Here is a 22,150-nt window from a genome sequence, read left to right on the forward strand (position 1 = left end):
AATAATAGTAAGCTTTCTGATAGATGAACATAGCATCTTTCCATTTATTTATGTATACTTTACATTCTTTTAGCAATGCTTTGTTGTTTTCAGTGTACAAGTCTTTCAACTCCTTGCTTGAGTTAAACCCTTAGTATTTGATAATTTTTGATAGTATTGTTAAAAATTATTTTCTTAATTTATTTTTGGATTTTTTATTGTTAGTGCATAGAAATGTAATGGATTTTTAAATTTTGATTTTGTATTCTGCCACTTTGCTGAATTTATTAGTTCTAATAGTTTATTGTGGAATGTTTATGGTTTTCTACATATAAGATTATGTCATCTGTGATCAGAGATAATTTTACTTATTCCTTTCAAATTTGGATGACTATTATATCTTTTTCCTGCCTTATTACTCTGGTTAAGATTTCCAATACTATGCTGAATAGAAGTGGTAAAAGCAGACTTTTTTTTCTTATTCCAGACCTTAAAGGAAAAGCTTCATTTTTGAGTATTTTTGAGTACGGGTTTTTCATATACTGCCTTTGTTATGATGAGGTAGTTTTCTTCTATTCCTACTTGGCTGAGTATTGAGGCAGTGTTGAATTTTATATCAAAAGGTCTTGAAATTTGTCAAATGCTTTTTTCTGAATCAATTGAGATGATCAAGTGTGCTTTTAAATTTTTTTTTCTTCTGCTCTATAAATTGTTTTTCTTACTTGAAAGTACTTCCTGGGACCTCTGTCCCAGGAAGGAATTCTAACTTCTAGGTCTGCATCTGAGGAAAGCCAATCTACAACAGAGAAAGTAGTGCACCGTACTTTCAGAGAGCCAGATTTTCTCTGAGAAAACTCCTTTTTTCTGTTTTTTAAAGCCTCCCACTGGTAAAGGCCCGCAGACACCTTTGTATTAAAAGATACCCTCTTTAAACTTGACCCTTCACAGTGCACTGTTTGTATTGTATTACCACAATACATAGTCCATGTGCTCTCTGGACAGGGATCACCCCACTTACCAGCTAATTACGAGATGCATTTGAGACAGTAAGAGATTAGGCCAGAGATAATCATCCAATTTTGGAGAGCAGAAAGTCTTATCTGAGTATTACAACAAATAGAGTGTTAACTCTCAGTCTGTGTAAGTGAGTGGAAAGGTTAGGAGAATATTCTAAGGAAAGGCAAATGTCAGTCTGAGGAACCCTAGGCAAGGAGCTATTTCGTTATCTGGAAGCAATGCTCTGAAGGTCTGGGTGGAAAATAGGACAGTCAGGGGCAAGGGGCTGAGAAGAAGATTGCTATCAGGCAGTTTACTCATGAGGGGGAAAAATGAAGCTCCACTTTGCTGAAAAATCCTGAGAATTATAGAATGTTATACGTTTTTCTCCAACTCCACAATAGGGAGGAAGTTGTTTATATTTTCAGGTCTATCACATTAGCTGAAAGCTGCTTCTAGGATTGTTTTTGCCTGACACTTTTGACCTGCCTTGCTCAGGCTGAAAGAAAATGTTACGGTTTAGTCAAGCTCTTCTTGCCCACTGCACAGAAGAAAAGCCAATACAATGAGACAGCCAGTACTGCATTAGAGGAAGACTTTAATACTTACAAAGCAGTGAAGCAAAGAGGACAGGAGATATTTCTCAAATCTCTCTGCCTGGGGATTTGAAGACTAGGGTTTTAAGGATAGTTTGGTGGGCAGGCAGCTAGGCAATGGGTCCTACTGACTGGATGGATCAGGGCCTAAATCGCAGTGCTGCCAAAACTGTCTTCAGGCATTTAGTTAGCTCCTGGGTGGAGTCACTTGTCTGGGTGGCATTAGCTGGTATACTAGAATGCAAAGTCTGAAAAATATCTCAAAGACTAGGCTGAGGTTTCACAATAGCAATGTTACCTAGAGGGGCAACTGGGGAAGTTACAAATCTTCGGACACCTGGCTATGTGAATCCTGAGCAGTAAACAATTATAAAAAACAAGCTAGGAAACAATGCCTAGGTGCTGTTTATGCCTATATCTTAGCAGAATTCAGGTCCCTAGCATAATTATAATTTTGTGGCCTTTCATTAGTTTTACAAAGACAGTTTCAGTCCCCAAATAGGGAAAAGGTTAACTTTGGGAAGGGACTATCATCATCCTTGCTTTAAACTATAAACTAAATTTTTCCATTAAATTATAAAGTAAATCTCTCCCATAGTTATTTTGGTTTAGGCAGAGAAATAAGCAAAGGCTTGTGCAGTTAGAAGCACTAGGGAGTCAGTTATGCTAGATTTCTGTCATTGTTAAAATTGTGCAAAAGTGGTTCCAAAAGCCCTTATGGACTGGGACTCAAGGGTGGCAGTGGGAGAAGGTCTGGGATAGGGAGTTAGTGGTAAGCTCGACAATTTCTCTATATCTGCACTAGAGGCAGGAGAGGGTTTCATCAGCCCCAACATTAACCTACTGTCCATGGAGGATAAACAGTGGGATGTGAGCCCAGGCAAAAGGCTCACTCTGAGGGAGGGGGCATAGAACTGAGCATTCGGAGAAGCTGTAGTCGGGCAAAATGTTGGTATCTGAAAATCAAGGATTGGCAGATGGGCCAAAACCCAGGCATCATGCCAAGTGACCCTCTTAGCTCCTTGCTCTGAATTCCTGGACATACTGTGGAGCATAGCTCAGTTACAGAAACCAGAATTGAGAATTCATGGTAAGTATGTAAGGGCCGCCTCTGTGAGAGGGCAGGATATAGGATTTGGATAGTGAAGGGACCCCTGGGAAAAGGCTTTGCTTCACAAACCTCTAGAATTAGGAGAGGAAACTATGGGAACAGATAATAATCCCAGAGTCAGCACCAGAAAACCACAGGCTGATGAACCTGTAGCTGAGCTCTAGGGCTTTATCAGGGTGAGTTTCTAAGGAAGGTGACTTAACAATAACCCCCATCAAGTGGGGCTTAAACCTGATCATCACTCCCTGATTAGTGCGTCTGGGAGTTTATAATAGAAGTCAGGTAGCTCCTGAGAGGCTTGAGGAGGTGGCGCAGAGAAAAAAACACTCTGACATATTTAGCACATCTGACTCTAATTCTAGTTATGCCGAAAGTCCTATAAAATGTTGATCATTTAGAAACGTGTATCAACATTTTCACCTACAAGAGACAGCTAGAGAGTTAAAACTGAAATATCCATGCATTTACTGTAACTTCTGTCAGAAAAATACTGCTTTCCCCCAGTGCCTTTTATTAGCTACTTTTGAAGAACATTCTGTAATTTATTCAGAGATTATACAGTTGAAGTTTTAGCATTGAGTTCATATCAGATAAAACCTGTTTCATCTGTGATAATTTAAAAATAGTATCAAAACGTAGGCAGCAATTATTCAAGATCTTTAGATGCAGATAGTAGATTGACTGTTGATCAGAATGATGCATGGCAGTTGTCAGATAGATGTGTTAAAGCTTCAGTTAACATACAAGAAAGTGATCATCTTCCCCTGGTGCTCCGGGGGAACTGAAATCTGACATTCAGTTCCTGTCATCCTTCTGAACGGTTTGCCACTCTAAGTCAGAGATATCTGTGGCTGTTCTCATGATACTATACCCTTCAATGTACCCTGAAGGAAAATTAAATTTAGCCTGTGCCAGTTTTAAATATTGATGAAATATTTTTAAAAGGCAAATGAGAGTAAAATCAATACAAGATGGCTATCTATTTTCCCATAGAGACACCAGTTTCAAAGGTGTTGCTAGTAAAAGATAGGAAAACCATGAAGAATCATGGAGTTTAAATTCCAAACATGGCAGAACTATCGGATAAATAGCATCAGGACAATCAGTACCTCAGTGTAATGGGTACCATTAGACTTTAAAATCAACAAAACAACTTCTTCCAGTTTCCTTGTGGAATAAAACATGCAATTAGCAATCCCACAAGTGAAACCACAATTTCCTGAAGATAACGTTAAGAGAACTAGTATCTACTATTAACCTTGAAATTTGTACTGGCTTCCACATGGGTGTGACATGATGTAGGATGTGGCTCTTTGAGGTTCATTATCTGTGAAAATGTGATCCAGAGAGAGAATGTATCTAGACTAGTGCACTTATTATGGATAGATTCTTAATAGGTCATCTGGGAGGGATGGTGTGTGCAGGCCTAGATAGGAAGGTTATTCTTTCTTTTTCCCACATCACAGAGCTACTCACTGAAATCTGTCAACATGGAGATCAGAGTCTGTGTACACACACATGCACAAAATACACATTGTCTATATTTTTTAAACTTTTAAAAATAACTCTTGCATGCCAATGTTATCATTTGTTTGCTGATTTTAATGAGATTGCATTCTTTTTTAAAAAAATATTGAATTGACAAAGAATATATATATTCAAGGTGTACAATATGATGACTTCATAGATATATATGCACATTGTGTAATGATTGTTACAGTAACTTAACACGTCTGTCACCTCCCCTGCTGTACATTAGACTCTGAGATATTGTTCATTTTATAACTGAAAGTTTGTACCTTTTTATCAGCACTTTCTCTTTCTTCCACTCCCCAGCACCTGGAAGCCCACCATTCTACTTTCTGTTTCTATGGGTTGGACATTTTTAGATTATGCATGTGCGAGGTCATACAGCATTTGTCTTTCTGTGCCTGACTTATTTCATTAAGCATAATGTCCTCTGTGTTCATTCATGTTATCATGAATGGAAGGGTTTCCTTCTTTCCTCTGGCTGCATTATAGTCAACTGTATATATAAATGCTTTATCCATTCATCTGTTGACAGACACTTAGGTTGTATTCTATAAAATTTGACCTATTCTAAGTAAATACAACTGTTTTTTCAAAACATTTTAGGGGTAAAAGTGGTCATTGGTTACTAACATTGATAAAGGAAGCTATCAGTTTAATCTTGTTTTTACATTTGATTGTATGTCTATAAATTTTGCAATACAAAGTATTTTCTGTTTGTGCTTCTCCTTATTTGGTCTTTTTGGGTAGACTGACATTGCAAATGTGTGCAAATAAAATTAAGAAAAGGAAGGCCGGGCACTGTGGCTCACACCTGTAATCCCAGCACTTTGTGAGGCCGAGTGGGCAGATCACAAGGTCAGGAGATCGAGACTATCCTGACTAACACGGTGAAAACCCATCTCTACTAAAAATAAAAAAAATTAGCTACTCCGAGTCTGAGGCAGGAGAATGGCATAAACCCAGGAGGCGGAACTTGCAGTGAGTCGAGATCATACCACTGCACTCTGGCCTGGGCTACAGAGCGAGACTCCGTTTCAAAAAAAAAAAAAGAAAAAGGAAGAAGAGAAACATTTTTCAGGAGTAGAAAAATACTTACAGATGGGCAAGTATTGTTTATAGAACTGTGATCTTATAACAGAAAGATATACAAAGGCCTGCTCTTGAAACCGAGAGTGTCCGTTTCTTTTATTATTAGAGACTGTTAAATTGAAAAGACAGTGCTGGAAACTCCTTCTGTTTCTCATGTAATGTTTCATTTTTGCCAGTCAATAATCACCACCAGGGACATTTATGTTCCTAATTTCCCAGGGCTTATGCTGTTACAGATATGGCAGCCCTGGAAGAAAATATTGTGGTTGCAGTGAAAACATTGTCACTGGACCCCCTGGTGGTGGCCGCAGTGGGATTAGCCCGAGGTGGTCACAGTTGTCGTCAGCCCGCGGCAACACCATCGCGGGTTCCACAGTCTGGGCAGCAGTCCCCAGGGACTACTGCCTGTGTCTCCTTTGATTAGGATAGACAGAGCAGATGCAGTTGGAGGTGTTGGTGGTGTTATTTGAAACCTCCTCCAAATGTAGAAGCAAATGAATGATAACGTTTACCACAAGAACAATGGCACCCACAGAAGGATACCTTATTGACAGAGTTATTTTTTTGTGTGTGAAATACATTGCTAAGTATAAGATGCATATTGAGGATATTTATCTTAACATTTTTTGTTAAACCTAGCATTGTTAAGGCCACTTGTCATTGTGCATTTTATTTTACCTTTAAAATAATTTTAATGAGATTTTCTTTATACATATAAAGCAAATTTACTGACAACTCTTCAATATTTAGGTTTTCTTATTTTTGTACCTATTTTGTCTTTCTATGGGGCACTAAAGGTGACTCCTTCCGTCCTCCTTTCAGTTCATAACTCTTTCTTTGACAGATTGAGTCCATTATTTAAACTACTGAATTTCTGATTCGTATTATTCTGTTTTTCACTTCTAAATGGATATAATACTATCGATCTCATTGAATAATTGTGAAGATGAAATAAGTGAATGCAAGTAAAAGAGAACATATTCTCTGGCACATAGTAGGAGTTCAACAAATAGTATGTTTATTAACAAGACACATGATACAATTTGTGTGTGTATAGACATGGTGATACACGGAGTACAGAGGTCTAGGTCAGGAACAGCTTTCCAGAGGATGTGGTTAAGGTCCCACCTCTTAAATAGCAGGTAGAATTTTACAGGATATATGTAATTTTACAAGACATATGTAGGTAACATTCAAAGCAGACAAAAAGTGTATGCAAAATTACCAATTACCAAACCGTTAAAAAGCGTGCTATAATCAAGGATTGCTTAGTCATGGGACATGTTACCCTCAGGATACAGTTGGGAAGGATGTAAAGTGGGGTGGGTACAAGGTGTATTGGTGGGTTGTGGTGCCATCAACGAAGGGAGCAACTTAAGTAGGAAAATCAGGTTTTAGAGTGGTATAAAATGAAGCTGAATAGAGTCCAAAAAAACTTAGACTGTTTAGAACCAATGCAATTTTGCCATAGACTGATATCAAGATGGGAGCTAAAATCAGTTAATTAAAGCAATGATGCCTGGTTCCACTAGCTTATCAGTTACATTGCTCACCTTTGTGATTTTACAGATTTGTCATACTTACAAAAATATATGTCATATTTACACAAATGAATTTTTATAACATTAAATTTGAGTTTTAAAGTTCAAGAGGGCTATGATCAATCATGTGCCCATCAGCAGCTAAATAATAGATAGCGATGGATGTTAGATACATAGATGCATAGATAACAGGTATAGACAGATGCTTGATAAGTATCGATAGATTAACACTATTTTTTTTCTTCTTCTTCTACAAAAAGTGTGACAGTTTGATGTATTTTGTTATATTTTGATCCCTTAGCTCTCACATTGAGTTTTGGAGTTGTAGAAAGTCTGCTATCTATCTATTTTGTCTTTGTAGGAAAGCTGTCTCTTCTTTCTGAGTGTTGAAGATTTCAGAATCCATGCCCATCCATGCCCCATGGTAATCTGCTGTGTCACTCTGATGTATCTGTCTGAAGATTTATTTTCTTTGCTTGGGAGTCATAAGACTGGAATATGAAAATTTATGTATTTCTTCAATTCTGAAGAAATTTTAGCCATTATCTTTGAAGAGCCTCCTCTCTATTATCTGTATTCTTTCCTTCAGTAACATTTGGATGGATGCTAAATCAGCTCCCTGGATTCTCCATTTTCTTATGTTTTTTTTCATATTTTGAACTTGTCTGCCCTCTGTGGACTGCTAAAGGCAACTCCTCCCGTCTCCCCTTCAGTTCACTGTCTCTCTCTTTGGTTACATTGAGTCTATTATTTAAACTATTTATTGAATTTCTGATTCTGGCTATTATGGTTTTCACTTCTGGAAGTTCTATTCTATTTTATATTTGCCTCGTAGTATTTTACATCATGATTATACATTTGATATCTCCTTTCTGTTAATACTAATCTTGTTAGAGAATCCTATTTATATGCTGTATCTGTAATTGCAAGATCTGCAGTCTGTATAGATCTGACTCTGTCGTCTGTTCTTTGTTCTGCTGCTGACGCACTCACTAGGTTCTATTTCCCCCTGGGATTTCTCACTGTGGGCTCATGGTCCTTGGCACTCTATGAGTATCCCTCAGTTTGGCTGTATAATGTGTTATGAAGGCAAAATTTACATTTAGTTCTTCCAGGTGAAGGGTATATTAGCAACCCAGATATTCTTTAAACTAAATTCTTAGTTGGGGATATGAGGCCACACAGGTAGAGACAACTCATCACAAACTTACCTGTGGACCAATTCACAAAATCTCAGGAGAATTGGTTTTTAATTATCTCATCCAGATCTGAGTTCAAGATTGGCAAGTTTTTTACTATAATCCTTTGCGTGATAGGAATCGTTTTTCATACTGACACACTAAGAGGGTTTTCTATGCAGGTAATGGTGCCTCTCCTCTCCTGCCTGGTCCTTTCAGTGGTGGCCCTGAATGGTTGTCTTTGGGTCCCTGGTTGTACAGACTTCTTACTTGTGAATCTTTATACTTAGTCATCATTCCTGACAACCGAAACATTTTTCCTCTTTCCTTATTACTCTGGCTGCACGTTTGACATTATTTTTGTTTATTTTATTCATCGTTTTATTGTGTGCTGTCTTGGAAAAGGATTTTAGTATATCTAACTCAAGGGAACGTTAGACTCAAGATTAGTTGTGTGTGTGTGCATGTGCGTGCGTGTGTGTGTGTGTGTGTGTGTTTGTGGAAAAGCTATCAGATCTGAAGTGGTACAGGCCTGGCTTTTAATCTCAGTCTCCCCATTTGCCAACTTTGTGAACCTGTGTGACTTCTTGCTTTCTCTGAATCATGGTTCCCATGAGTGAAAAACAGAGACCACTTACTATATATAATTCACTGTGGCAAAATTAAATGAGATTGCATTGCCTCGGTGACCAATTCAGGTGAACAATAAAGTTGGCTCTCTTCTTCCTTTCAGCTTCTAAACTGTTGTTGTGTGCTTATCTTAATCCCACAATCTTATCTGAGATCATAAATGTTTGCTAAAATAATAAAGGAATTACTCATCTGGATACTTGTTTCTTTCTCTAATTCACTTTGCCTAAAACTTTAAATGATTAACCTGGAGGAGTAATTTGAAGAGCATAAATAATCTTTCTGTTCAAAATTAGAAAACAAAACTTCTTACCTTAAAATAAATCTTTTGCGAGTGAACAAATGTTCTTTAAATGCAAAGGAGTTTCATTATTATTGCTTTAAATCAAAGAGTTCTCAAAATGGCGGTAATGTAAAGCAGCCTAGAGGTATTCCAAAGACTATAGTCTTATGAAGTTTATACTGTTTCTGCAGAAAAACATTTACATTAAGTAGGTAATACTTAAATGAGATTGAATATAAACTAATAGGCTGAAATCTATATTGTTCTGGAAATCAATAATCAGGACACACTAGAAAATGAAAAGAAATAGATAATAATGTAAAAATAAAGTTAACATAATTGAAGTAAATGTTTACCTATATATGTTAACATAATAGAACAAGCAGTAAAATTTTTGGTTAAAATTTCTCATTTTTGTCAACAATGTATTTGTAATATCCTCTTCCCATGAAACAGTTCCTCAGTTGTTTTAGCAGCACAAGTAGAGAAATTTAGTTTAAAAAAAATACATTTTTCTCCTTTTCAAGCCAATAAAAGTTCCTCTTTCAGTATATTATATAAAACTTAAAATATTTTTTTGTATTTAATCCACATAATTTTGCATGATGCTTGCTATCATACATATTGTTAATTTGTACTACATATGTGGAAACAGGGTAAGACAGCCACCTTTTTAAAAAAATTAATAATAAACTTAAAAATGAAATGTGGGTAACCAAAATTCAGAGTTTAAATAAGTCTTTTAATTTTCAGAGCATTAAGAAGGCAATGATTGAAATTTATCTTTGATAAATGGATTGCTGTTAATGTAGCTAGGCATTGAGGAGAGTTGATACATGATAACAATGGGTGATTATGATGACAGAGTAAAATGGATAATGTTCTAGGTGTTCAAATATTGAGCCACATAGGTCATCCACTTTTCTTTGTAGCTTAATATTTTTATTTTTACAATGTCAATGCTTTTATCTTCATATTATTTTAGATTGTATCTTTTCTCTCTTCATCTGTGAAAGCAGTCTGTGCAGTCTTAAACAAAATGTCCCAAGTACAATTAAACTTGTATAATCATCAGTATGGATATTGGTTTTTGCACTGGGCATTCACTCAGTGATAATCTGTGGTTTGTGGGATCATTTGCTTCCACATTAAATACTCCTGGATTGCCATGGAGGTTATAAGCATAGTTATACATGTACACATGCATGCAGTGGTTCTTTGGTTCCCCCTGCTTCGTTCCACTCTAAAACACTAAGTCCGTTACTTTCCTATACAGTGGGCCTGGATCCACATAGCCAATATGTCAAATGTGTAGCACAAAAAGTGAGAATCAGAGTGAGAATTTAAGGCCTTCTTACTTAAGAGCATAAATTTTGAAATCTGTATTAAACAATAATGATGATTTTTTTTCTTATTTATGACTTTCAACACTATTATTAATACATGAGTTTGCAGAGGAGCTAAATCTTGGAAATTTGAGGTGTTACTGTGGCTTGTATTTGATTATGCTTAGTTCTTGGTAATTTACAGAATATTTTAGAAAGATTACTTAAACTGTTTGAAGTGTGTTTGAGACATTTTGTTTATGACTACTTATATTCACATCATATCATTATTTTGCTAATTTGTTTGTATCATTGCCTTTCTTCTATAAATGAAGACTTTGAAGTCCATGTGATTTAACGCTAAGATCTTTCCATAATAGAACGATAGCTGTGCTGAACTCCATGTCATGGATCCCATTACCCTGCGTTAGAGCAATGGAGTCAAGCAGATATTTGTTCTGTTCTATCCGTAGCTTAACCCCTGAGTGACTGTGACGATGATTCACTGTTTTTGAGTCAAATGTCACATAAAGTGATATATTCAAATGCACTTTGGACACTATAAGTTGTATAGTATAGGAGGATTTATTTTTACTAGTACTGGAAAATAAGTGTTTTAAAGAAGAAATTCTAGGTGGTTTTAATCCCACTGGACATCTGGTAAAATAATTTTAACTTATAAAAAATTTATCTCCAAAAATAATGTATAACTTCCATTTGAACCTCCATGATATATGCTTTTCTAAGTAACATCAATAAAATCAAAGCAATTGCTTATATACACAAGTTGGAACATCTCTGTGATAAGGAACACATGCAGAATTTTGGCACTCCTTGACTTTTCTACTAGTTATGAAGCATGTGCCACATTATCTTACTCTGTAGACTGTATATTCTGAGCCTTAGTGATTTATAGGAGAGAACTGGCTTCTATTTCAGAGTCTGTCAAAAGGCACCTATGTGATGGTAACATTTTACTCTTCTCTAGACGCAATATTTGCTTTCTTAGAATGTAGAATTGTACTTATGAAAGGTCACCTAGTTATAATATTCCATGGCTTGCTTCTCTTTTTTCTTCTAAATCTCCTCTAACAGTGGAGACTCTGTGACTGCCTGCAAGAGGCTCGTGTAAGATATAAATGAGAGTGTGCTTTTCTCACCTTTTATGAACTACATCACACTTCATTTCCTTGTCCATTCAGTCCCTTGCTCCCTTAGGTGACAATGTCATATCAACTTCTTTCTCCTCAAGTATCCAGTAACATCTCTCTCATTCTCACTCCAAGGTGATGTCCTTGCTTCTTCCTTCACTGAGAAAATGAAACCGAGAAAACAATGCCCCACTGCCATTTATATCTACCTTCCTGGACTTGTGACCTTATGTGTTTTCTCCCTTTCCATTACCTAAATGATCTGTCTTTTCTCCTACCTAAGGTCACCATCCAGTCATACACTAAATTCCATCCTTGTGTGCATCTTCAAAGACATTGTTCCAGCAATTTCCCACTGTATTTGATGATTCCAACTATATTTGATTGCATCATCAAATGCTCATTTTCCACTAGATCATTCTGACCAGTGATCATTCTGATCATTCCAACCAAGCAACTATAATTTCCCCTCCTTCAAAAGCAAAACCAAACCAAACTCTCTCGGCCAAAAATTCTCCTCCAGCTTCCACTGCATTTCTCTGCTTCCTCTCCCAGAGCAAACCCATTGAAATGATTGTTTCTTTGCCATCATCCCCCAAATTCAGTAATTCATCCCCACTACTCCACTGTCATTTCTCTCTTCAACTTCACTAGTTATTTCAATATTGCTCAATTTAATGGATATTTCCCATTCCTAATTTTACTTGTGTTTTTAACACCACTGACACTCCTTTCTCCTACAAATATTTTCTTACTGGCTTCTTGGGTACCCTACATTCCTCTTTTCCTCCAATTTCTAAGCAACTTTGTCTGTCTTCACTGCTGAGTCTTTTCTTCCTTTCCATCTGTAGACACTTTAGCGGTGCAAAACTTAGTTCTTTAAGTTATTCTTTTTCTTTTACTTTTTGCACTTGCTCTTTCAGATGTCATCCATTCTCATGGCTTTGATAGTGACTAAGCTCCAGTTACCTTGTCCTGTTCCCTGCACTCCAGATTAAGATAGTGCAATGATTTGTACAATATCTGCAGTTGGAGGTCCAGTAGGCATTTTCAACTTAAACATGAAATTTTAGTTAAACTTCATGTTTAACTAAAACATAAGTTTAAACATGTTAGGCAAACCAAACTCTTGATTATTCCCCAAATCAGTTCCCTTCACAATGTTTCCTATCCCAATAGAGTAAATGAATATGTCATCTTTCCAGTTGCATTAGGCAGAATCCCTGGAATCTCTCATTACTCTACTGTTTCACTAAAGCTACATCCAATCAGTTTAAAAAATAATGTTAGCTTTCTGTCAAAAATATTTCCAGGATATATCCATTCTTTCTTCTGGAAAGTTGGGATAGAACTGTTTTTCTCTATTATTTTTACTAAGTGCAAATTAAAAACAATGACTATTATCTTTTTAAAAAATACCATAAGGCTCTGAAAGGAATAGGGAGAAAGACAGGTTGGCTTGGGATTTTAGGATTTGAGGAGTGTCATAGAACTACATTCTTTATGGATTTTTGGCCTCAAATATCCCAGATTGGTTACAGGAGAAGCCAGTAACCTGGAAATGAAATAAACCCAACCAAAACTTTTCTTTCCAGAAAAAAAGTGAGCAGTTTAACAAGACAATAAACTCTTCCAAAATAAATGCTCTACTCTACCAAAATACCACACACACAAAAAAAATGTGCCCTCCTTCTATCTCCAATGGCAATGACCTAGTGGAGAAGTTAGACTTAACACCCTCACCAGGCTGCACTGATGTTCTCCAGCTCTGTCTGCCAAGGTGGTGTTACAGAAATCATAAATAGGAACAAGGACTTTCATCTCTATGTTGCAAGGTCAACAACAATCCCCCACAAACTACACCTCACTGTCTCACTGTGGTGTCAGAGGAGATTATCTGGTTGCCTGAAATTCAAATCTGTGCAGTCCAGTGATAAAGAAGCCATCCCAAACAATGGAGTCAGTTGAAACCTCTCAGAGAGCAGTGATGAGGCTCTCCTCCTCCCCCAAACAAGGGTTGTATCTGTGGAGGCCTAGTAGGGAGCTAAAATTCCCACCTATTACCAGCAGAAACAAGAAAATTCTCACCTTGAATGAGAAGCAATAATTAACAGATATCAAGTCTGAAATGACACAGATATTAGAATTATATAATATGAATTTTAAAATAGTTGTCATAAAATTTCTATATATTAGTTACAAACACCTTTGAAACAAATGAGAAAATAGAATACCTCAGCCAAAAAAATAAAATCAAAATTATTGAACTAAGCAATACAATAATTGAAATAAAAACTCAATGGTTGGACTCAACAGCACAGGACAGAGAAAATAAACAGTTAACTTGAAACAGAGAGAACAATAAAATTACTCATTCTGAAAAAAACAGGGAAATTGGGCTGAAAAAAAAAATAAGATGAGTCTCAGGGACTCATGGAAATGTGACAAAAGTTCTAACATGTATTGTAGCAGCGTCTCCTGAGAAGAAAAAGAAGTCAGACTCAGAGTATTTAAAAAAAATAACGCCTGAAATTTTTCAAAATTTTGCAAAAGGTATGAACTTGTGTATTCAGGAAATGGAGCAAATCTCAAAAAGCATAAACTCAAACAAATTCATGTCGATCACTTCACAAGCAAATTCTGAGGACTAAAGACAAAGAAGAAAACTTTAAAAGCAACAAAAAAGGAATAACAGCAATGGGAAGAAAACAATCCAAATGACAGTGTAGTTTTCACCAGAAACAATGAAGGCCAGAAGGAAGTGAAACAATAGTTTTCAATTACTGAAAGGAAAAAAAAAACTGTCAACCCAGAATTCTATATCTGTGAAACATATCCTCCAGGAATCAAGAGAAAATCAAGACATCATAAGATATAAGAAATACAAGAATAGTCTTTCACTAAAGGAATGGCTACAAAGATCTCTCTCAACAGAGAGTAAATGATTGAAGAAGAAATCCTGAAACATCACAAAGGAAGAAAAATAATTAAGAGATATGTAAATACAATACATTATCCTTTTCCCCTTAAGTTTTTTAAAGGAAGGGTGATGGTTCAAGCAAAAATTATAACACTGTCTAATGTACTTCTCAATGTATATAGAGAAAATATTTATAACAATTAAAAATAGGGGAAGATAGGCCAGGTGCAGTGACTCATGCCTGTAATCCCAGCACTTTGGGAGGCCGAGGTGGGTGGATCATGAGGCCAAGAGATCAAGACCATTCTGGCCAACATGGTGAAACCTTGTCTCTACTAAAAATACAAAAATTAGCTGGGTGTGGTGGCACGCGCCTGTGGTCCCAGCTACTTGGGAGGCTGAGGCAGGATAATTGTTTGAACCAGGGAAGCAGAGATTGTGGTGAGTCAAGATTGTGCCACTGCACTCCAGTCTTGCAACAGAGTGAGACTCTGTTTCAAAAAAAAAAGGGGGGGGGGGTGAAGAGGGGGTGATAAAGGGACATTTAAATGAAAGTAAGGTTTCTATTACTTCCCTTGAACTAGTAAAATGCTGACACTGTTACCAGAAAGGGGTCCCAATCCAAACCCCAAGAGAGGGCTCTTCGATCTCCGCAAGAAAGAATTCAGTGTGAGTCCATAGAGTAAAATGAAAGCAAGCTTATTAAGCTAGTAAAGGATTAAAAAAATGGTTACTCCATAGGCAGAGAAGCTTTTGGGCCTGCCAGTCACCCATATTTATGGTTATTTCTTGATCATATGCTAATCAAGAGGTGAATTATTCATGCTTCCCCCTTTTAAACAATATAGCCTAACTTCCTCACATTGCCATGACATTTGTAAACTGTCATGGTGCTGGTCGGAGTGTAGCAGTGAGGACCACCAGAGGTCACTCTTGTCACCATTTTGTTTTTGGTGAGCTTTAACTGGCTTTTTTTTATTGCAACCTATTTCATCAGCAAGGCCTTTATGACCTGTATCTTGTGCCAAACTTCTATCTCATCCTGTGACTAAGAATGCCGTAACCTCCTAGGAATGCAGCCCAGTAGGTTTCAGCTCTATTTTACCCAACCCTTATTTAAGATTGAGTTGCTCTGTTTCAAACTCCTCTGACAACACCAATAGACAGTGTGAGGGCCATAGGCTCTTGGCCCCCTAAAGGTCTGCTGAAAGATCACTCTCATGAGACATATTCATTAATAGGAAAAAAGGCATACAGACTTACTTAATGTGTATACCTGGGAGCCTCCAGAAGGAAGACTCAACTTTTCAGTAAGTAATAAAAGCTTATATACCACCTTGAAATTGTAGACATAATGCAGAACCAGAGTATCTCCAAAAACAGGTTTTAATGGCAAGACAGGTTATGGGAGAGAGAAAGGAAGAAGACTGACTCGCAAAGTGGCTTTGTTGTGCAGACCAAGCCTTTATAGTGTAAATGTTTCTTTTCAGACTTTTAAAAATGTCACACTCTCAATCTCTCCTGGACCTGGAAAAGGCATAGAAAGGACAAGACTGACTGCATTAATGGAGATTCTCTACAGATGCAAATTTTATTCACAAAAGACAGGCTAACAAGACCACTTCTGTTTGCTGGCCAGAAGGCAGTCATTTCAAATATGTCAAAATATATATTTTGGGGTAAAATATTTGAATTTCCTTCAAGAGTGATCTATCTATCTATCTATCTATCTATCTATCTATCTATCTATCTATCTAGGTAGATCACATAAAATTCATTGACCAAGTAGACAAAAAGAAAAGTAATATAGAAGGACTCAGAAACATTATCAACCAACCAGATCTAATGAACAAATGTACGGAACATACAGCAGATTACACATTATTTTAAAATACCAAAGAACGTTTACTGTAACTGTATGAGGGGTACTTTCTGTCTGCTTCACAAATAAAGACCACAGTATTGCAGTAAATAAAGAAAGAGTTTAATTAACACAAGGCCAGCCACAGCATGCAGGAGACAGAATTATTACTTAAATCAATCTCTCCAGAAGTGCATAGGTTAGGAGTTTTCCAAAGGTAGGTTGGGGAAGGGGTGGGGTTGATCAGGTAATATGTGACAGATTAAATAATAGGGAGTTAAAGCTTCTAGGTGGAGCCACAGGAGTGCGGTTGGTGGGGCCAGGTAGAGCCAGGCGTTAGACATGCAAAAACCTGAAAAGATATCTCAAAAGGCCAATCTTCGGTTCTACAATAGTGATGTTATTTGCAAGAATGGCTAGCAGTTGTGTATATCTACACCTTACTAGCATGCAGGCTCCTCTACTCCCCCTAGTCAGATGATACAGTCATACACACTCAGTTTTGGGGAACGGCTATTATCATTTAAACTGTAACCTAAATATCTTCCAAAATTAGCTCTGGCCTAAGCCCCGATATAATTCAGGCATGTTGAAAGTTAAAAGCAGGAGGTGGGTTTGGGTGGGTTAGCTCAGATCTTTTTAACTGTCAAACTTTTCTCACTGATTCAGTTTTTGCAAAGTTGGCTTTATTATTATGTTATAACATATTTTTCACCGTGAAATGAGTAAATATCAATATTTTAAAATAATAGAAATCCATACAGTGTGTGTTCTCTGACTATAATGGAATCAAAGTAGAAACCAATAACAGAGAGATACAAGGAAAATCTTCAAACACTTCACTAAAATGTGAGCACCTAACAGGCAGAAATTTTTAAATCAGTTTGTTCTCTGTTGTGTTTATAGCTTGTAAGACAGTGCTTAGTATATAGTAGCCACACAACAATTATTTGAAATATTCAGTATTGCAAAAAACAATCAAAAATCATCTCATTTCTCCTGGTTCTGAATTCTGCATTTAAGTTTCATTGAATTTTTATAATTTAATAATCCCTTTCCAAAAGTTCATTTATTCACTTATTTTTTTTGCACTCAACATGACTATAAAACCTTTAATTTTTAACTCAAGTTAACTTCTTCATCCTTTCCCCTATATTCTTGCCAAAGGATGACCAAAAGCTATTCATCCAAAGGCAATAGCAGAATGCTATCTGACAGAGGGATATTGTGGATATATTCACAAAGGCAGTATTTTCAAGTCAACTACAAACAAGAGTAGCTTTCAAATAAATCGGTAAATTAAAGCTCAGTACATGAAATGACTCTCAGCTTGAGAAAATATATAAGGAAAATGGAAAAGAAGCATAAAGCAAATGAGAAATGTAAAAAATAAAATAAAACCTCTGGAAATTGGCCCAAAAATGTGATGATATGAGACTTAACTGACTAGCAGTCAGAGAAAGGTAAAGTCTGAGTGCCTGATATCACATTAGGGAGCTGAAATAAAGTGGTCAAGTCCTTAACTTCAAATGGTGGAAGACTCAAGTATTGGAAACCCAAAGTTCTTCTAAAGTCTTGGATATGGGGATGGTCTAAAGATGGGAGAGACTGATGGAACCTGTGTTTGAGGTTTTAGAGAGCATCTCTTGCTGTAGACAAAAGACCCTTCTTCCCCAGTCTCTGGTCCTAACAGTAAATAAACATGATGTTTGATTTTGGAATGAGTGAATCAAAGGTTCCGGGAATGTGCTCCAGGTGAAACTGTGATGAGGCATTGCACCGCAAATGAAGGGATTAAACATGGCAAGACAGCGAGATGTGCAAGGTACCCTCCCTCAGGGTCACTCCTCTCCCAGAATACAGAACCTAGGTCTGTAAGTCCTTGGCAAGTAAATGGAAGTTTCTTTTCAGACAAAATAAACAAACAAACAGAAACGAAAAAAGCTAATCTCAAGAGAAAGCCTCAACAACAAATACTGACATTTGGAAGACCCTCAGCATCTGTAAAGTGTACCAATCAAAAATCTAGCCACATATATACAGTTTCCACTATCATTTTTACACCATGCATGGATGAGTGATCAAAGATCACTAGTAAACACATTGAAGAAGTAAATTGTGAAAAGGCAAGCATGGAGTTAGGAAACAGATCCTACACAGAAATATGATACAAGAGTCCAGGAATGGGATGAATAGAGGTCTCAGGGCAACAGCTGTGTAGCATACAAAGAACTTAATTAGCTGACATGGGAACAGGAGGATGTGTGAGTCCAGGAGAGAGACAGATTTTTAAAAAGTTAAAAATCACACTATCATACTATTGAAAATATTATAATATGTGACTTTATTAAGACAAATTTTACTGTTCTGTCAAGTTTGGGAATCAATTTCATGACAGACAAGTATATAGAAAATTAGGAAAATTTCAAAAGCCATTTAGGAACTTCAGGAAATGCTAAGAATTGCACAAGATGGAAACATAATTATGCTATACTTACCGTATTAGGTGTGAATAATATTTCCAAGTAATTACATAAACATTGAATACTGATTCACTAGAAAATTATAATTATCTTTACAGGTGAAACTGGAATATAAAAAGTGTATGTGTATAGCATTGCTTATGAGAAATCAGTATTTTTTTCTGTAATAGAAATACCATCTTAAAATGGAAGACAATAAATCACAAGTATATTATTTAGTAATATGTGACGAATCATAAGAAGAAATGACACAAGATTTGCATCTAGGCAGGTGAAAGCTAAGTGGAGATAAGTGCAAAAAGAGATTTTTGTTGTTGTTGTTAATACAACTCATTTAGAATATTAGACTTTTAACACAGGGGTCCCAACTGGCACCAGTCCATGGCCTGTTGGGAACCAGGCCACACAGCAGGAGGTGAGTGGCAGGTGATCACACATTACTGTCTGAGCTCTGCCTCCCATCAGATCATCAGCAGCATCAGATTCTCATGGAAGCTCATATCCTATTATGAACTGCACATGCCAGGGATCTAGGTTGTGCACTCGTTATGAGAATCTAATATCTGATGATCTGCCACTGTCTCCCATCACCCCCAGATGGGACCACCTAGTTGCAGGAAAACAAGCTGAGGATTCTCACTGATTCTACATTATGGTGAGTTGTAGAATTATCTCATTATGTATTATAATAATAATAATAGAAATAAAGTGCACGATAAATGTAATAAGCTTGAATCATTCCTAGTCCAATCCCCACCACCCTGGTCTATGGAAAAATTGTCTTCCATGAAACCAGTGCCTCATGCCAAAAAGGTTAGGGACTGCTATTTTAACATACATACATTACTTTGATACAGATAAAAAGTAAGCATTAAACTGAATTATGTAAAATAAAAGTCAGTCTGATATTATTGGTAAAAAATATTGGAGGGTGACATTTGAATCAAGGAAAACACTTAGGAGATGCAATGGGGTGCTGAAATAAGCTTGCAGTGAAGAAGCAAATTGGATGAACTCCTAAATCCCAGTTGTTTTATATTCTTCTGTAAATCAAGTACAAAGTAGAGTGTCTGGCATTCTGGAAGTCTTCACTAAATTTAATTTCCTCCATTAAAAATGTTTTTTATTTTTTAGAACAGTTTTAGATTGACAGAAAAAATTGCAAAAATGATATAGTGATATACCACACACCCAGGCTCCCCTATTAACATCTTACATAGTATGGTAAGTTGGTTACAGTGAATGAATACATTTTGATAGGTAAATTGTAACACAAGTCCATAGTGTATTTGGATTTTCTTAGTTTTCATCAATAGTCCAGGATCGCATCCAGGACACCACTGTATGTAGTCCTCAGATCTCCTCAGGCACCTCTTGTCTGTGACACTGTATAAGAATTCACTTGTTATTGCTTTCAGCAATAATGATATTTGGTCAATGAAGGGCCACATATATTACACTGTATCATAAGATTATAATGCAGCTGAAAAATTTCTAGTTATATCTTAACAATCCTGATCCTGTGTAGGCCTAGGCTAATATGTGTGTATATGTTTTAGTTTTTAACAAAAACATTTAAATAATAATAATAATAATAATAAATAGAAAGACTTATAGAGTAAGAATATAAAGAAAATATTTTTACACAGCTATACAATGTGTTTGTGTTTTAAGCTAAGTGTTACTAAAAGTCAAAAAAAAGTTTATAAAGTAAAAAATGTTACAATAGGCTAAAGTTAATTTATTAGTGAAGAAGGAAAAGTATTTTAAAATAAATTTAGTATAACCTAAGCATAACGTGTTCATAAAGTCTACAGTATTATAAAGTAGTGTGCTATCATTCACAATCACTCACCACTCACTCACTGACTCACCTATAGCAACTTCCATTCCTGTAAAATGAAAAATATTCAGGAAAAAATACAATAAGACATAATATAAATTTAAAAAGCAATAAAGTATAACTACCATATAGGTTATGATATAGCAATATAGTATAATAGCTATTTAATAACTATTTATATAGAACTTACATTATATTTAGCTATTTTAAGTAATCTAAAGATGAGTTAAAGTTTACCTGGAGATGTATGTAGATCACATGTAAATACTATACCATCTTATACAAGAGACTTGAGCATCTGAAGATTTTGGTATTCCAGGGAGATCATGGAGTCAATCCCCCACAGATACTGAGGAATGGTTATGTATACTTCTACCTACATAGATATAAAATTTCTTACCCACAATAAAGGTTTCAAGAAAAGCAAAAATCAATGTTAATTCTTAGTTTTATGGTAATTGGCCCCTAAATTACCATTATGATATATGTTACAGTCAAAAATATTATTTAACAACAATCTAAAATTACAAGCCGATTTTACTAAGTAAAATATTAAACTTTGCAGAAATGTAAACATAATAATTAGTATTAATATCAATATTTATAAATGGTATGAATCTTTAAAAAAACTGTATCAAAAACACTGTTAAAGAAAACAGACACTAATGCAAATATTCAAATATGTATGTATACACTTTTTTTATTTTTAATTTTTTGAGTCAGGGTCTCCCTCTGTTACCCAACTTAGGTGCAGTGGCATGATCATAGTTCACCACAGCCTGAAACTATTTGGTTCAAGTTGTCCTGCCTCAGCCTCCCGAGTAGCTTGGCCTACAGGTGCATACCACTGGGCTTGGCTAAGCTTTTTTATGTTTTGTAGAGACAGGGTCTGACAATATTGCTCAACCTGTTCTCAAAGGCGTGGCCTCATGCAACCCTCCCACCTTGGCCTCCCAAAGCAATGGGATTAAAGGCATGAGTCGCTGCACCCAACCTCAAATACATTTTTACCTAGTAATTTAAAAATATTCTCAGAAAAACTTTCTATATTATGCCAAGAGGCACTGTTGGGACAATATATTCAACAATTCATTAGATGTTTTGAATTAGTGAATCTTTGTCTCACACAACCTTTTAAATATATATTTGTCTGAATCAATTAGAAGTCCCATGCTAGAGTTTTCAGTTAGAGAAACAGTAGATTAGACAAAAGGAAACAATGATGCTTAATACAGCGCTCCTCAGAGACATTACCATCTAAATAAGTGTTGAGAAATAGGAGACAGGACGAGGTGCAGTGGGTTGTACCTGTAATCCCAGTGCTTTGGGAGGCAAAGGTGAGAAGACCACTTGAGGCCAGGAGTTGGAGACCAGCCTGGACAACATAAACTCCATTTCTGCAAAAAATTAAAAAGTTAGTTGAGCATGGTAGCATATGCCTGTAGTCCTAGATACTGGAGAGGCTGATGCAGAAGGATCTCTTTAGCCCAAGAATTCAAGGTTACAGTGAGTTATAATGAAGCCACTGCATTCCAGCCTCAGCAACAGAGTGAGACTCTTGTCTCTTAAAAGAAAAGAAAAGCAATAAAAGACAGAACAGAACAGGGGATGAATATATAGGCAGTGGCCCC

The 22,150-nt window shown here is 36.3% G+C and overlaps 1 protein-coding gene and 1 long non-coding RNA gene across 2 annotated transcripts in view; one reads left to right on the forward strand and one right to left on the reverse strand.

Annotated features, from left to right (window-relative positions):
* The window catches only part of SNTG1 (syntrophin gamma 1), an 895,276-nt gene that overhangs the window by 497,738 nt on the left and 375,388 nt on the right, over positions 1–22,150 (forward strand). The gene's annotated exons all lie outside the window — the stretch shown is intronic.
* Positions 18,631–21,229, reverse strand: LOC108587229. Its single transcript, XR_001905531.3, has 3 exons — positions 20,757–21,229; positions 20,551–20,568; positions 18,631–20,062 (listed from the first exon to the last, which is right to left on the reverse strand). It is a non-coding gene; the product is annotated as an uncharacterized LOC108587229 (long non-coding RNA).

Source organism: Papio anubis, chromosome 8, assembly GCF_008728515.1.
Source record: "Papio anubis isolate 15944 chromosome 8, Panubis1.0, whole genome shotgun sequence".
NCBI classification, from domain to species: Eukaryota; Metazoa; Chordata; class Mammalia; order Primates; family Cercopithecidae; genus Papio; species Papio anubis.